This window comes from Podarcis tiliguerta (genome assembly GCF_965153285.1).
Source record: "Podarcis tiliguerta genome assembly, chromosome: 17".
NCBI lineage: Eukaryota > Metazoa > Chordata > Lepidosauria > Squamata > Lacertidae > Podarcis > Podarcis tiliguerta.
In genome coordinates this window covers 12,278,142-12,292,188 of record NC_139550.1, presented here as the reverse complement: position 1 = coordinate 12,292,188, position 14,047 = coordinate 12,278,142, and the positions used below count along the sequence as shown (strand labels likewise).

Here is a 14,047-nt window from a genome sequence, read left to right as displayed (position 1 = left end):
TTCATCTATGGCGTGTTTGTTCTTTGTATAGTACTTACAGTCATCTACTTATGGGTATGGGTATGTATGTGCGTGTTTTTAATAACAAAAGACACAGTGGAAGAGCATAGACTTGCAGTCTAAAGAAGGGGGAAAGAGGATTGGAGAGAAATGGATTGTGGAGGAAGTGTAGCTTTGTTTTCAAACAAATTGTTAAAGAGAAAAGATCAAAAGGAGATTTCCAATGGTACAGAGGGACAAGCCAGTTAGGTAGCACATTACAGCTTTTCCAGAGCTGTCGCTTGACAGCAGATTGCAAGGTTCTGCACCATTCCCTCTGGTGATAGTTAAGAGAGATTTCTGTTGGTGGATCCCAAAGCCCTAGATTGTAGGCACGTGAGTGTATATATACAAACGTATAAATAAATAACTCTTATTAATGTAGTGCACATCCAATCGACTAACCTGCCCTGTAGTTTGTAAATCCTCACCTATCCCCTATCATCTATGTAAAAGGAAAAAGTAAATGACCCCTGAATGGTTAAGTCCAGTCAAAGGTGACTGGGGTTGTGACACTCATCTCACTTTCAGGCTGAGGGAGCCGGTGTTTGTCCACAGACAGCTTTCTGGGTCATGTGGCCAGCAGGACTAAACCGCTTCTGGCACAACGGAACACCGTGACAGAAACCAGAGTGCACGGAAACACCGTTTACCTTCCTGTCGCAGTGGTACTTATTTATCTACTTGCACTGGTGTGCATTCGAACTGCTAGGTTAACAGGAGCTGGGACCTAGCCACGGGAGCTCACCCCGTCGTGGGGATTTGAACGGCCAACCTTCTGATCAGCAAGCCCAAGATGCTCAGTGGTTTAGACCACAACGCCACCCGCTCCCTTCATCATCTGTGTTACATCATCTATGTAACAACCTTTGTCTCTTACATTTGCTCAAAACACCTGTTTCTTATTAAGGGTATGCAGTCTGACTGTTCATCTAGAACTCCCAATTCCATTTTCTCTCCCTTTTTTGGGGTAACCTGTAGAGAGATTCATCAAATGGCCATGTAGCTGCAAAGGGAGGAAAGCTGAAGTCCGCCTTTTCATTTGAAATAACTGGTCACACTTTCAGCTGCCTGCCTGTAATTTGTGGGATACATCCAATTCTGCCATCGTGTTCATGCAACAGACTTCTGCTTGTGCAATGGAACCCTTTCTTCTCTCCAGCAGTCCCCCTACCCATGCACACCCTAAAAAAAATGGGGGGGGTAGGAAGAAGAAGATGTCCCATTGCCCAAGTGTAGTGCACTCACTTCTTCTTCATTGGCAATCACTCATAGCCGAGTAAGATTGTCTTCCATAAAAGTGAGTCCATAAGTGACTGTGGATGCCAATTCTGGATCCACACATCCTTCCACATTGGGGACATATCTTTCTGGGCAGGAGTCAATCATGGTGAGGGTTTGCCAAGCGTGCTTTCTTCTTAGCACATTTCTCCCTTTCGTCCTGAGTTTGAGCGTCTTCAAAGCCCATGACATTTTTGGTAAAGGCTGTTCTCCAATTGGAGCGCTCGCAGGCCAGTGTTTTCCAGTTCTCAGTGTTCATACTACATTTTTAAAGATTTAAAGTCTTTGAACCTCTTTTGTTGACCACCAGCATTATGCTTACCATTCTCAAGTTCGGAGTAGAGTAGTTGCTTTGGAAGATGATAATCAGGCATCCGCACAACATGACCACTCACACACAGCGATTGATACAACCCAATGTGTATATTTTACAGACCCAGGCACATGAGGATGCCACATTGCAGAACCTAAACAGGTCTGGTCCTTTTCCAGATGAGTGACTACCTGGGAACCACAGGTAAGTCACTTTGGGTTACATGCTGAGAGAAGGTACCGTATTAAGAAAATAAGCAGTCACAAGTTGGTCCCATTTTTCCAATGAATGGTGTTGGACACATGCTTAAGGAAGTATAACATGCTGTCTGCTGCAGAAGCAGCTATTGGCTGTGCAATGCTATGCACAGTGGCAAAGATTAGACTTTTTCTATTATTGTTTAAAGTAAGGAAAAGAACTTGCAAGAGGAAACAAACACAGTGCCCCACACCTTTCCTACCCAATTTAACAGCGGCCTGCTTGGACCACTCTAAATTCTCAAGAGCTTTGCAGGCTTCCCAGAGTGAGCTTTGTCTTCCGAGACAGAAGATGTTTTATTGTTAACTGACTCGCAGGCGCATTGTCCTCCATTGTTGCTGCTGCTGCCACCGTCGTCCCACCAGCCCCTGCGTGGGGCACCCTCCCTGGATCCCATTACCGTGTTTGGCATCATGAAGTACAAATTAGCATAATCAGATTAGCTGCATGGTGCTGTACGTCTGAAAAGGACGAGGGGAAGGGGGTGGAAATGACAAAGGGAGAAAGTATTTTGACAAAGGGAAGCCCTGAGGAGGGCAGAAAGGGTTTATTGGTGTTAGGCTGCGGAGCTGAAGGCTTTGCACCTGCAATGCGAACAAGTCCTCTTCTAACTAAGGACTCTTAGATGGTATTAAAACACGGGTGGGAGGGAGGGAGGGTGGGCAAGGCAGAGAAAGAAAGGCACACTGAATGAAAGAGGGACGGAATGAATCAGCCTGCATCCCATTAATTGATTTATCGGGATAGGGAATGTGCAAATTGCTGACAGTGGTAAAACAGGCCGTTTGATTTCTACTCAGCATGGAGAGGAGATCAGCCAAGTAATCTGGTCTATCGAGATAAGAGTTTTAGAGCCTCTGCAGGAGAGTGATAAGAAATGCCAAAACCACATTGGTGGTTATAGTTGTGTTTGGGGCTTTGCTTTTCCCCTTCTTCTTTCAAATCCTGCTGGAATCCTTCGTTATTATTATTATTATTTATTCCATTTCCAAATATGTAGCCTCTCCCTCCCCTGTCCTTCTTTCTTTTGTGAATTTAAAATACAAAAACAGGATGGAAAGGAGGAGGACAAATCTTCAGGGTGACACAGTCTGCCTCAAGCAGGAAACCTAAAGGTACCATGAAAAAAGGAACCATTCCCAATAATTTGATATATTTTTTCCCCCAGGATGCTTCATTTTGTTTTTCAGCCTTAGGCCCCAAAGTGAAGTGGGTTGCCTCTAAAGAAGATCACTAGTTAGATGGTGGCTTGGAAGGACTACTCAAAATAAAATAAAATAAAATAAAACTGCCTTGGATTCAAATCCTTATAAGAAAACATTTGCTGGGGGCTGTATATTTAAGGCCTTTGTTTAATTTGCTGCTGAGATTTACCAGCGTTAGCTACTGCAAAGCTGATTTGCATGACTAGCAGTGGGGTTTGTTGCTAATTAATCCCATCCTCTTGTTCCGTTACAGAGTGGGAGAGGGAGGGAAGGAGCTCTCACAAGCCTTAGTGCTGAAATTCCTCACCAAGATTACCAGCACTGTCCAACTGGGACAAGGTGCTGTTGTCATGTTGATTCTACAGAGCGATGCACACAATATGTTAAGACCAGCCCTCTGTGAGGAAAAGCTCAGGTCGCTTAAACATTTTCTGCCAAGATCCTTTTGCAAGATCCTTTATTGGCTAGGCTGACAACTCAACCTATTTCTGTATGAAAAGCCAGTTTGCTTACTGGGCATGGAAAGCTGAAGAGTTGCTGAAGAAGATCTCCAGATTGTTGCAATATGATGAAGTAGGCTAAGCATGTGGGCTGGAGAGAGGGGCAAGAATAGCTTGGTATGGTTGGGGAGTTGCTGAAGCCCCAATCTGTTATAGGTCCTTCCTGCCAAAAGCCTGTCTTTGGAAATTACCGTAGGTTGTTGACAGGTGCAAATAAAGACGGAAGGCCTTACGATGAATAGGCAAGCATCATAAATTCATCACAAATAATAATAACCACACAGACTGAAATATTATGAACATTTGGTGCAATCCTTGGCCTCTCCAATCAGGGCTAGAAAAGATTCTACTTGGAAACCCCAGACAGCTGCTGGCATTAAACAATACTGAGCTAGATCAGGGTTTCCCAAACTTGGGTCTCCAGCTATTTTTGGACCACAGTCCCCACCATCCCTGACCACGACCACGGATGGCTAGCTGGCCATCCCTGCTAGCTAGGGATGATGGGAGTTGTAGTCCAACAACAGCTAGAGACCCAAGTCTGGGAAACCCTGAGCTATATGAACCAATGGTCCTGTCTGCCATCTTGGAAGGCCACTGCCAGTCCATGTAGGCAATATGCTAGTATGATTCATTATAAGGCAGCTTCCTATGTTCCAATGTACTGTAGACTGCCCGATGCTGATGGACTACAACTCCCATAATTCTCGACCGTTGACCATGCTGTCTGGGGCTGGTGGGAGTTGGAGTCCAATGACACCTGAAGGGCCAGAAGTTCCCCAAGGCCAGACTTAAAGCATAGCAGCGGCCTTTAGCAGGGACCGGGGGTACATTGGTTGGGGTCTTATTATTACTCAAGATTTGGGACAGATCTGCCCAACTTGGGACCCACTATGACGAATGGAGGCCACAAGCCATGAATCAAGAGCTGCCAGACAACTCCCCTTGTTTTGCAGTCACAGGTCAACAGCAAGAACAGATTTATCAGTTCTCTGGTGGGTTGTGCTACATGGTTTTGTGCAGTGTGGCACCGAATCACAAGTTGTGCAGAGGGACCTGAGAGAGAGAGAGAGAGAGAGAGAGAGCAGATGAAAAGGAGAACAGGGCTCTTGAACCCTTAATCAGGATGGAAGCTATTTCTGCAACGGAGAAAAAAAGATCCATTTCCCTGGATGCTCTTTTGCATTTGGTCATTCCATCAGAAATAAATGATCATGTCCAACAGCAACAGAGCTACCCAGAAGTAAACCATATGGAATTCAGAGGGCTTACTCACAGGTAAGTGGGGTTAGGTTTGTAGCCTAAATCTTTTATTTTTTTTACTCACCTTCCTCTGTCCCTTTAGTTTCCCTCTTGGCACCTGCTGTTTTAAAAGTACAATCACGGCTATGGAGGGGGGGAAAGGATGAATTTAAAATCACTTTATCTCTCTGGCCTTTGGTTTTAACAATGTGACTTTTAGATGATCTCTGACCTCACAGGTCAGCAGTTAAGCTGGTCATTCTCTCACTTTCCTTTTATGGTTGAAGGATGAAAGAAACCCATCAGATGTGAACTGTCTACCCTGTATCTTCACTTGGTCATCTCAGGCAATTCCCTTACGGGTAAAATAAAAATAATGTGAAGTGTGTGGAGTTGATGTGCCATTGCAGTATTTGAACAGCAAGTCTTGGGTACATTACTGACTAGCACAGATCTCTTGATTTCACAATGCTGGGTTTCTATTGCAGAAAACCCCACGGATGGTTAATTCCAATGCAATCCCTCTTTTCTTTATGGATATGTGCAGGGTATACATGCACAGTGAAATACCAGGAGCTGATTTACATGTACTTGGATAGGAAATATAAGGCAGTTTCATGTGTTCAGAGACATGCTTTGTTTATCTGGCTACTCTGACAGTGACGCCTCATGTTGTGAGGCACCAAGTGTTTATCGGTTCTGAACTGAGATCCTATTTTAATCCGGAAATGCCAGAAAGTGAACCGAAGACATTATGTATGCAATGCATATACCTCCCCCTTCCTGTAACTCTAGCAAAGGCTTGAGGCCTAAACTACTGTGACATGCTAACTTGAGAGAAATGCTACCTCAAAAACCCAATACTTTTCAATAGCATCTGTTCGGGTGCTCAGCAAGGCACGTGTTTTTGGGACTCATGTAGAGTATTGCGTTATAACAGAAGGCCAAGCCAGCAGGGAAATCTTAGCTGATAAAGTCTAACTATTAACATCAGAGCTTTTTTCAGCTCAGGTGGGTGCCATTGCCATCATAAAAGAACAAGGGAAGCATTCATTGCAAGTTCCGGTACCTCTTTTTCTAGAAATATAGCGCTGATTAGCAAAGAAATGTATTCTCCTAAACTTTCTCTTTGCATGTTGTCAAAGCGCAAGTAGCTAAAAGTAACATCCAAAGCAGACATAATCCATCAGAGGTAATATAGCTGTACACATGGTTAGAACCGTTGGTTTAAATTCTAGCTTGGCCCCTTCTAGGATTTAGAATTCTAATCCGGTAAAATATAATGATGTGTACAGGATTATATCCAATGTTTGTCATACTCACCCACTGAGATTAATGAACTCATTAATTAGGCTAATCAATTTCAGTGAGTCTGCTCAGAATAGAACTTAGATTATACACCCCATATCACTGGCTCAAAGAACGGGCCAAGGAATCAGGATACTTAATCTAAACAGGTTTGGCTTTGTAAACTTGACAAGATGAGAGACGTTAACTAGATTTTTGCTAATCAGAGCCAGTGTGGTGTAGTGGTTAAGAGTGGTAGACTCGTAATCTGGGGAACCGGGTTCGCGTCTCCGCTCCTCCACATGCAGCTGCTGGGTGACCTTGGGCCAGTCACACTTCTTTGAAGTCTCTCAGCCCCACTCACCTCACAGAGTGTTTGTTGTGGGGGAGGAAGGAAAAGGAGAATGTTAGCCGCTTTGAGACTCCTGAAGGGGAGTGAAAGGCGGGATATCAAATCCAAACTCCTCCTCCTCCTCCTCCTCCTCCTCCTAGATGGGACACTAAATGAAAATTACAGCTACCCACCTTGCTTTCCATAATGCCTAGATCTGGTAGAACTTACCCGTGCCCTAACATTATTGTGCTCTTCATCTCACAGTCCCGGTCACTGTTCTCTTTATCTTCCAATTTATGGAAGGTAACTTCTGCAGCAGAAAGCCTTTGAGATTAATGGAGGCTCCCCATGCATTTCGGATCCCTGAATGTTCTCCAAATCCTTATCTGTGGACCATGGCTTTGCTCAAACTTGGGAAGCACAGTGATATTTTATACACGGTAATTTTAGTGCTGATACCCAGATATGTCATGAGAACGTTTTTTGACTATGCAAAATGGCTCTCTCTAGATCTGGCCTGTTGCTGTTGTTTATTGAATTTCTATACCGCCCTATACCCAGAGGTCTCAGGGTGGACACTCAAATGGATTTTGATGGTTGGTGGCTATTTCCACCCACTTTCAGTGCATGCTCACCTCCCTAGATGGAAGTGAACAGACTTCTTTTTTGGGAGCCTTGAATTGGGCTGTATTCTGGGGAACCTACTTTGGAGTTTGGAGAAAAGGTTGCTATAGGTTTTTGGTGGGCAGAAGCAATTCCTAGGAAATTGGGCTGCAAGACTGATTGCCCACGGGTCAGCACTACCTGTGTGCAGTGGCAGAGCATATGCCCAGGGCGGGCGCACTCCCGAGGGGGGTGTGGCGCAGAGGGTGCCCTCCCAGGCGTGGGATAGTCACTCGGGTGCCCAGAGCAGCGCACGTGCCCTGCAGCCGGAACAGAGAGAGCCGCCCACGGGGGCGGAGCATGCCATCCATAGCGGACATTCAGCACGCTGCCCACCCGTGACTCCCAAGCCTTCCCCAAGCTGTCAAAATGAAGGGGGAAGGGGGGAATGGCACTGGCAAAGCTGCTTGGGGTAGGCTTGGGGGTCACAGGCAGGCGGCGCGCAAAATGTCACCCCCCTCAGTGAGGGCACCTGGGGCATTCAGCCCCCCCCCTCCAAGACCCTTCATGTGTGCTTGCTTGCCATCTATTCAACCTGTACGTCTGTGAATCATTTATTACAAAAGTTACTGTGATCTCCAGTACACTTTCTTCGCAAAGTAATAATAATAATTTATTATTTATACCCCGCCCATCTGGCTGGGCTTCCCCAGCCACTCTGGACAGCTTCCAAAAAAATATTAAAATACAGTGGTGCCTCGCAAGACGAAAAGAATCCGTTACGCGAGTCTCTTCGTCTAGCGGTTTTCTCGTCTTGCGAAGCAACCCTATTAGCGGATTAGCGCTATTAGCGGCTATTAGCGGCTATTAAAGGCTTAAGGGATTAGCGGATTAGCTGCTAAAAGGCTATTAGCAGCTTAGTGCCTTAGAAAAAGGGGGTGGGGAGCGAAAAAAAATCGCAAGACATTTTCGTCTTGCAAAGCAAGCCCATAGAGAAATTCGTCCTGCGAAGCGCATTGAAAAATGGAAAACCCTTTCGTCTAGCGGGTTTTCCGTCTTGCGAGGCATTCGTCTTGAGGGGCACCACTGTACTGTAATGCATCAAACATTAAAAGCTTCCCTAAATAGGGCTGCCTTCAGATGTCTTCTAAAAGTCTGGTAGTTGTTGTTCTCTTTGACATCTGGTGGGAGGGCATTCCACAGGGCGGGCGCCACTACCAACTAACTGAGGCTATGGAGCTGTACCTTCTTCTTCCTACGGCTAAGAGAAGCGGAAAGACCAGTGACTTCCTCGTGTAAACAATGACAAAAAAATTCTAGTTGGAACAATTTCATTTTTAATAGAAGAAACAAAGTCACCACTTTTGTAAATAATTTATTTCTTAATATATTAGCCATTAAATAGCATAGTATACAGGAAAAGGTATCAGTTACACCATATTTGTTCATAGCTATACAGAAGGAAATCACAAAACATAAAAAGTGCTGACAAAATAAATCTTTGGTAGATAAGTCTAGTTAAAAACGCAAATTGTACATCAATAGTAGATACTATTTCCCCCCTTTACTATAAAATTAGGCAGGACATTTTAGAAATATTACTACATGAAAACTTTCACCACCCTAAAATTAAGTGCCTGCCTTTTTCTTTTGTATCAGCACAATGTTCTACTCAAGGAATGAATAAATCTTCATTTGTTTGGGGTATTTGGGAAACCTTATACATGCTAGGAATAATTGCCAAAATGAACAGTCCCAGCACAAAACATAGATTGTTAGTTTGGTATCTAATTAAAAAATCATTTTAAGCCGTGAACGTGGGTAGATTTATCATGAGGTAGCATCAGAACTACTCCATCACTTCTTCACTTTTTAAGTGGCTTTCCTGAAAAAGAACAAGACTATCAAATATAATAGTATGTTTTCATACATAAAGTCTTCATACTTAAAAAGCTACGGCAGATTGTAGACAACTGTTTTCTAGCATAATGCAAAGGATGTTTCAGGCTCATTTCAGTCCCCAAGGATTGAGCCCTTAGTTCCTAAGCAAAGTTATTAAGGTCTTAAGCAGAATTTCTCACCCCTACTTACCCGGGAATAAGTCCCACTGAATTCAACAGAACTTGCTTCTAGACATGGTTGGGATTTCAGCCTTAGTGTCTCACTAAGCTAGGGTTGCCAGATGACTGGAATTTCCCAGACACATCCAGAATACTGCAACACTAAGCCCAGTGGGACTTACTTCCAAATAAATCTGTACGTTGTTTAAAAGGGCCAATCAATGGGTTCCCAGGCAAGTCAGAATCATGTCATAGCTTATCTAAGGTCTTGCAAGAACTGAGTGGCCGAGTGCTTCTTAAGATGTCCTAGTCTGTAGTCTTTCCGCTGCATGGTCATTATGCAATGAAAGAACTCTATCAGTCCAGATCCCCAGAAGTGTGGGGTTGTTTTTTTTAGGTAACTGCTACTGTTCCTTATTGAATTCTAATAATTTTATTCCCACCTACAATTATTTAAAACGTACCATTTAAAAACGTTTGGAGCTAGTGGGGAAGAGGCAGACCTAAAGCAGTATAATTACCACAGCGCTATCATTTAATTTAATCTCACAGCAGTCCTGTGATATCGGTTAAAACGAGTCATTTGCTGGAAGCCAAATATGACTTAATGGCTGAGCCGAAATGGGGGCTTTGATGTCCAAAGCGCAGCAGCTTCGTCACTTTGCCATTGCAGCAAAGTACAATATTTATTGGTCTGTTCCTTGAAGCTCACTTAGAAAGCAGAATTTCAGTCAAGAGACTTCAAGTGCCATTTAACCCAGGCAAATGGAAAGCAATGACTTCAGAACTCCATCTTGTCTCCCATGCTTTTTAACGTTTGCATGAAACATTTGCTGGGAGAAGCCGTGTAAAGGTTTTGGGCCACAGTGTCACTGGTGTGCGGATGCCACCCAGCTCTGCCCTTCTTTTCCACCTACCAAGACCATATAACACCAGTCCTGAAAGACCTACATTGGCTCTCAGTATGTTTCCGAGCACAAATCAAAGTGTTGGTGCTGACCTTCAAAGCCCTAAATGGCCTTGGCCCAGTATACCCGAAGGAGCGTCTCCACTCCCATCATTCAGCCTGAACACTGAGGTCCAGCTCCGAGGGCCTTCTGGCAGTTTCCTCACTGCGAGAATTGAGGTTACAGGGAACCAGGCAGAGGGCCTTGTCGGTAGTGGCGCCTGCTCTGTGGAACGCCCTCCCACCAGAAGTCAAGGAAATAAATAACTACCTTACTTTAAAAAGACACCTGAAGGCAGCCCTGTTTAGGGAAGTTTTTAATGTTTAATGCTGTATTGTGTTTTTAATATTCGGTTGGGAGCCACCCAGAGAGGCTGGGGAAACCCAGCCAGATGGGCAGGGTATAAATAATAAATTATCATTACTACTACAGTGGTACCTTGGGTTAAGAACTTAATTCGTTCAGGAGGTCCGTTCTTAGCCTGAAATTGTTCTTAACGTGAGGTACCACTTTAGCTAATGGGGCCTCCCGCTGCCACGGCGCCACTGCACAGCAATTTCTGTTCTCATCCTGAAGCAAAGTTCTTAACCTGAGGTACTATTTCTGAGTTAGCGGAGTCTGTAACCTGAAGCATCTGTAACCCAAGGGTACCACTGTACTGATCCCAGGGGAACTGTAGAAGTCCTCAGTGGGTACCTGCAAATGGTTTTGAGGTGGAGGAACATGAAGAAGCTGAGGCTTCAACCACCTACAGCAAAGGAAGCCAGCTAATCTAGATGGAGAGTTGCAGGTGGTTTTAGATGGGTTGCATTCTCCTTGAAAGAGCAAGTTTGCAGCCTGGGGGCGGGGGCTGTTTCCTCCTACAAACAGAGCTATCTATGGAGGCGCAGGTGACAGAATCAGTGACTGGGATGCTCAAAGCAGCTCAAGCTGTGCTGCCAGCTACGAACCTCCAGAGAAAAAATATCTTCCCTCTCTTGTTTACAACCTGGTTACAGACTAGCCCACTGTAATGCATTCTATATGAGGCTGTCTTTCGAAATGGTTTGGAAACTTCAACACAGAGAATGCAATTGCCTGTTGAGAGGCAAGTGTTTGGAACACGTAACAATTAGACTGGTCTTTAATTATATAAGGTCTTTCATTACATTTAAACTGTTTTTGATTATAATCTGATCTGAATTGCTATGCTGAGCTGTTATCCTGTTTTTAAACTGCTTTTCTTTTTCTTCAAAGTTCTGTAATGAAAGGGTTTTATGTTTTATGATTTTGAATGTTTCTGTGAGCCACCTCAGGAGAGCTTTGCTCTTGAAATGCAGTGTATGAATACTGGAAACAAATGAATGAAGTAACGTATTGATTTTCCCCTAATAAGCTTTAAAACTTTACAAATGTTTGTTAAGAAGGTGAGCATCTTCCTAAGATGAACAGTTTAAAAAAGACACACAATAAAAAATAAACCTGGATAATAGATAAATAAATAGATTTAAAAGGCCAACAACAGCCACATTTATAATCAATAGTCCCCAGAACACTTTGCAGTGTGCAAAGTGCTTTACATGAGGTATGTACACAGGGAGAGCGTGTGAAGGCATTGCAGTAGCCAGTGAAAGGAAGGAAAGAGGAGAATTATTTCTTTATCAAAAAGATTTATGAAAATAATTTAATAGTATGATACTGTGTAAAATATAACAAGTGTAATTCAGGGTTTTTTGAGAACATTTGGAAGCCTATTTTAGGTCCTTTTAAATTTCTTGCATATTTTTTTTTAAAAAAATTGCTGTAGGGGATGGGTTATAAATTGTAATATAGTATATTTCTGTATAATTTTGTTAAATGTGTTTAATAAAGATTTTTAAAAAAAAAATTAAAAAGGAAGGAAAGAGCAGAAACATCCCAAAGCCTCAGCTTATCTAGAAGAAGGGAGGTATAACAAAATAAGCATTTTAAAAGATGTTTTAAAAATAATAATAATGGGGAAACACTATTAGTGGCTAGTGTCTTTTTTCCAAGTGGCAGATTCTCCTTGATAGTATCTTCAGGATAATTAAGGGCTGAGTGGCAACCTTTCAAAAAAATAAAATAATGAATGATGCAATTAAAATGAAATGAAATACTTCTATTTCATTGACTTTGCTGGAGGAGTTAACACTTTAGTCCAATCACTCTCGAAGTGTGCATAGGGACACACACACAAGTATGCCGCCCGAAATCACACAATGACATCCTCAGAGGTTTCTGTGTGGGCTAAAAATGCTCTCACACAGAGAAGGCTGCTAGTTGCGTCTCTTGCATGATTTACCGCTCCCAGCTTTGCCTCCTTCCGCCTCCTGGGGAAGGGGGATATTAACTCCACTGTGCCCCTTCTGCAGATGGGATTGGATCATCCAGCCCATTCTCCTCAGCGCAGGCATACACTCTCAGAGGGGGCTGCCCATTGCAACTGAAAAGACGATCGATCGGGTGGCTGCTCAAATTGGCTACTCATGCAGAAACACCGAGGGCAGGAGAGATCCTCCATAGGCAGGCAATTCGAACACCTACTCTGAAAAGTTAACCTTTTTCGGTGTAAGATTGAAGCCAGATTAGATGTTATGTTATGTTATGTTATGTTATGTTGTTATGTTATGTTATGTTATGTTATGTTATGTTATGTTATGTTATGTTATGTTATGTTATGTTATGTTATGTTATGTTATGTTGTTATGTTATGTTATTCACATGATTACTGCTTGTGTATTTATTTGTATACAGTGGTACCTTGGGATGTGAACGGGATCCGTTCCGGAGCCCTGTTCGCATCCTGAAGCGAACTTAAATTGTGTCTGCGCGTCTGCGCGGGTCACGTTTTGGCGCTTCTGCGCATGTGCGTGACGTCATTTTGACGGTCTACGCATGCGCGCGCGGCGAAACCTGGAAGTAACGTGCTCCATTACTTCTGGATCGCCGTGGAGTGCAACCCGAAAATGCTTAACCCGAAGCGTATTCATCCTGAGGTATGACTGCACAGTGGTACCTTGGTTCTCAAACGCCTTGGTACTCAAACAATTTGGAACCCAAACACCGCAAACCTGGAAGTGTTCCGGCTTGCAAACTTTTTTTCGGAAGCCGAACATGTTCTGTTTTGGGTATTACGCTTCCGATTTGAGTGTTACAGTGAGGTCTGTCTGTTTTTGCTATTTATTTTGCGTTTTGTTTTTGTGGCTCTTTTTGTGTGTGACTGTGTAGAACCCAGGCCAGCTACTGATTGATTGATTGATTGATTGATAGTGTGACTGCAGTACCTTGTTCATTGCTTTCATTTTATGGATCAATGGTCTCGGTAGATAGAAAAAATCATGTTAAATTGCCTGTTTTAGGGGTTGTTTTTAAAAGTCTGGAACAGATTAATCCATTTTGCATTACTTTCTATGGGAAAGCGCACCTTGGTTTTGGAATGCTTTGGTTTTGGAATGGACTTCCGGAATGAATTAAGTTTGAGAACCAAGGTACCACTGTACAAGTAAGAACCACGGTGGGCTGCAGTGGACTGCTAGCATTAACCCTTTGCCGCCACTGCTGTCTCATTCCAGATTGGGGAGGGGGCACCCCTAAAGCTGCTATTTGCCCCCAGAAAGCAACCTGCTTTCTGAGAGCTTTCTTCCTGATTTAAGAGCTCTCGCCCAACACCACTGTTCCGATCTGGTTCAGGGCACCCAATGCTGCTGTTTTAGTAAGTAAAACAGAAAGCACTCATCATATGTCACAGTCTGGCCCTAAATTGTAGAACCAGTTTTAATCCATAAAAAGGGTGCCTTGGGCTGCAATCCTAACTGTACAAGCCTGGGAGTAAGCCCCATTGAATTCAGTAGGACATACTTCTGAGTAGACATGCTTAGGATTGTTCTGTAAATCAACAAGTTTAGGGAATAGTGCCTTTGATGAATGTCTGAGAAGTAGGTGAAATACAATGTAGTCTTATTTCTGTTTCACTGTAAA

General features: G+C 43.5%; 1 long non-coding RNA gene across 1 annotated transcript in view; it reads left to right on the top strand.

Annotated features, from left to right (window-relative positions):
• LOC310668040 overlaps positions 1-14,047 on the top strand; it is a 1,372,673-nt gene that overhangs the window by 711,621 nt on the left and 647,005 nt on the right. The window lies entirely within an intron of this gene.